The sequence below is a fragment of the Anneissia japonica genome, unplaced genomic scaffold, assembly GCF_011630105.1.
Source record: "Anneissia japonica isolate Jap-2015-1 unplaced genomic scaffold, ASM1163010v1 scaffold6030_len697274_cov183, whole genome shotgun sequence".
In the NCBI taxonomy this organism is placed as follows: domain Eukaryota; kingdom Metazoa; phylum Echinodermata; class Crinoidea; order Comatulida; family Comatulidae; genus Anneissia; species Anneissia japonica.
Genome location: NW_022721381.1, coordinates 152,377 through 156,505, shown reverse-complemented (window position 1 = coordinate 156,505; position 4,129 = coordinate 152,377).

Below are 4,129 nucleotides of genomic sequence, written 5' to 3'. Positions count from 1 at the left end.
CTTTGAATATGATTCAGCTCCAATGCTGTCTCTTATACACAACATCAGAGTCAGATTCAACCAAATTGACATCATAGACTTTAAACTATATATTATTTTGAAGTTCAGAAAAATAGTGGTTCTTAATGATTTTTTGGAATGTATATAAGGATTGAGAATTTTGAACATTTTAAGGTAATTGGGACTAATTAAAAATGGTTTACGTTCTACTATGACAAATGCTCGTTTGGATATCCTCATGATGCTTAGAATACATCTTGATCGGAGAAGCAACCTCGTGGTTTACAGATTTCAGGAAAAATTTCCAAAATTTATAACTTCACTTTGAATTAAAAGCTTGTACTGTGTGACGTTCCCGGTGACATTGTGTTTTCTTAATTTATCGTAGTAAAGTATAATGTCACAAATTGGTGGCTTTACAATACAGTAAGACATTATTCTTATTCGTAGTTTTGTTGTTAAAATTCACATGGATTATGAAAAATCTGGATTTCGCCATGATGGGTGGATAGTATTGTGAAGTAATACAGTGTTTTTTTTTTTGTTTTTTTCTTTTTTGTTTTTTTTAATATAAAATGTAAAACGGATTTGAAAATAAGTTAGTTGGTTACATTGCATACCGTACTCTTTGTTTCTCCGTTGTTTTATTCAAAAAATGTTGGTTTTGGAAGTTACTTTCGACATTAAATAACATACATGAAGTCATATTACGGTAGCTTGAAGAATATCAAATAACTAATAAAATTCACCAGAATTCGTCAAATATCCGTAGCCTCCAGGGACCCCCCCCCCCCCCCCCCACTTTTATCCCCCCGCCCCAGTCGGACAGATCCTGGCGCCATCACTACTAAATATTTACGTGCATTATTTGATCAGGGAGATACCTCCCTCCTTAGCTAATGTGCCTAAATAATGAATACAAATTATGATATCACACACATAAGTAGTGTGTCTCAGAGAGATACTGTACCGCTATAAACTTGACGCCAGGTAGCAGAATTGTGTAATATAGGATCTGTGTGTAAATGAACAAATAAAAATTCAAGGACATACAATATCGTGTATTGATATCGTATTACTATGAAATTGTTATACTGATGAATGCAAAGGAGGCCTCGGAACACAAGGTCCATAAAAGGAACTCTGCTCAGAGCAGAGCACTTCATTTCACATTAGAAGTAATAAGTGCAAATAAATTTCTACCGAAGACTCCTGGCCTGCTAAGTGCAGCCTTGTGGTCAGTGGTGGCGCCAGCGGGGGAAAGGAGAATTTTCCCCGTCGGACAGGTTTCTGTACCCCCTGTCGTCCGACGCCACGACGAGGTCGTCGGGTCAAAAATATAAAAAATAATAATTTACCTATCGTTATTAACGTTATTTTGATTCCAATTCCCTAATAATATTATTGTGGTCTAAAGGCACAATTTGACCATAAGCCAACTCTCCCCCATGAATCCTAACAGAGATAATTAATTCTGAGACCCTGACTGAGGCTCTAATCGGCCCCTTGATTCGGACTCCTCCGTCGGACATGTCGGACCCGTCGGCAAATTCCTGGAGCCACGATGCTGATGGCGCCAAATGTGAGGAGAAGGCAAATCTGCGTGTATGATGACTATTGTGATATGTGAAGCATTTGCAATAATACGAAATCATTATTTAATTTGTCCTAAGCCGTAATAATATATTATTCATGTCAACTTTGGCCTATATTTTAGGTTGGCCTATGCATATCATTATGATCCTACCATGTAATTATGTTCATTTCTGGTGGCATATCATATCACAATTGTATCATATCGTACCGTATAATAAATCATAATCCTATATCATATTATATCATCGTCATATTATCATATATCATATCGTATATAATCGTATCATCTTAATTATATGTTTATTCTCATCACCTTGTATCGTACCATATTATTTTAAAATAAAATTCAAAATTTGACTGAAGCCCTAATGATATGCTATTCATATCAATTAAGTCCTATATTATTATTATTATTATTATTATTATTATTATTATTATTATTATTATTATTATTATATTATTATCATCATCATCATCATCATATTTTAGGTTCATATTATTTTTTGTTTTAATGGCTTATATACAATATCATATTATATACTATATCATTATCATATAGTCCTATTCACAATTGTGTCATATCATATCATAAATCACAATTACATCATCATGTCATATATCCTCATTATAATGGTTTATGTATATGCTATAACACCTTATTCATGGCCTGTATGCTGTCAAAAATTACTATCCGCTAAAACACATACATTACAATTGAATAACCAGGACGTACGCAACTGCAATATGTTATTTTCTGTTGTACTGAATAAATAATAATTGGAATTCAGATCAATTCAGTATGTGAAGAGACGGAGGGAGATTCTTTTTAGCCTGAGGTTGCAGAGGGTGTAGTCCTTGGTAGAATTTCAGAAGAATAGATATTAAACTGATTAAAATGATTGATAAATATATATAATTATCTTATATTGTATAATAATAATATGTCATTATCATACAGTACCATCAGAGAATTCTCCCGAAGCGTGACCTTTATCATTACTTTTGCTATCCATACTGTTCGCCCTCTGTTAGCAACTATGGGTTCCTCTATATCAAGCACATTTCAATGAGTTCGCCCTCTAGTGTGTTCAGCAACGAATGTAAATATTTTTGAGTAAATGACGATTTCTCGCACAATTTTTTTTTTTCTTTTTTTTTTTTAAATCAGCCGTCCTTCATGAAACAGTATTTCCTATATATGGATAGCGTGCACTTCATTCCTTCCTGAATGGGGCATCAAGGAGGGGATTACAGTTAATATACTTAAAATCTTATTGGGTGGCAATTCTTAATTTATCAGAGACAGTCGGAATAGATGAGGTTGTAGGCTACTATTTTGTCTTCATTTAAAAGTCAAATAAAATTTCCAAACATCGATATAGAAATAATATTCACTCCAGGACTTGAAGAAGAGTGGGTTGCAGCTGAACTCCTCTTCGAGTGAACACGGGAGTGAACACTCTTTTGATAAACCAAACCACTAATTTCCTTGAAAAAAAAAAAAAAAAAAGATCGAGAAAAAAAAAAAAAAAAAAAAAAAAAAAAAAAAAAAAAAAAAAAAAAAAGATCGATGAACCTCTCTCACTTTGAATATGATTCAGCTCCAATGTTGGCTCTTATTTGAGTAGGGGGAGAAACATAATGAGACCATAACGATTCGATTCGCCTACCCTCCTGTTTACACTTTTGGAGTCGTCAGAAGGTGGGTTTTTTACCTATTAGAAACACCAGAACCAATAAAACCATGCAGAAAATAATTAGTGATTGAATAATGATGCCTAACAAAATAATGAATGAATTGCCTGTTTACAAGATTCAAGAATAATAATAATAATAATAATAATAATAATAATAATAATAATAATAATAATAATAATAATAATAATAATAATAATAAGAATATAATAATAATAATAATAGTAGTAGTAGTAGTAGTACAAATTGATTGGTCTTTTTTCCGTGTTTTATATTTGCGCGAATAAGCGCCCCGTTTAAATAAGCGCACCTTTTATTTGAATAATATCATACCGGTAATATTTTCTTTTAGCAAATCAATAATCCAATCAGTCCTGGGACTGTGGTTGTTGGCATAATTGTGCTGCTGAGTGGAAACACATCCTTCTTAGGTTAATATCAAAATGAGGATATTTCTCTTGGACAGATGAGAGCTCCGATCCCAGCTGTATATTTCCAACATTACTCTTTTTAACATATTTGTCTATGCCTAGTCCTACTCCTCTTTTTCTTTTCCGACAATTTGTACCTTTAGCACATTCTCATCTGAGTTTTCAAATACAAAAAACAATGATCCTGCCATCCTGCTAATCTCAATCGGCCGATGACCAACAAGCTAACCACTACCCACCACCACTAATTGCATCTGCTATTTTGCTGTTATGTAAATATTCACGCATTCTCGTCATAAGCCATGTTCTCTGGACGATTATCTTTTCCGCCTAAACACCATTTGTAATGTCCTTATATAATCTTTTTTCATTCAAAAAGTGCCTCTTGAATTTAATAATTTCCCATA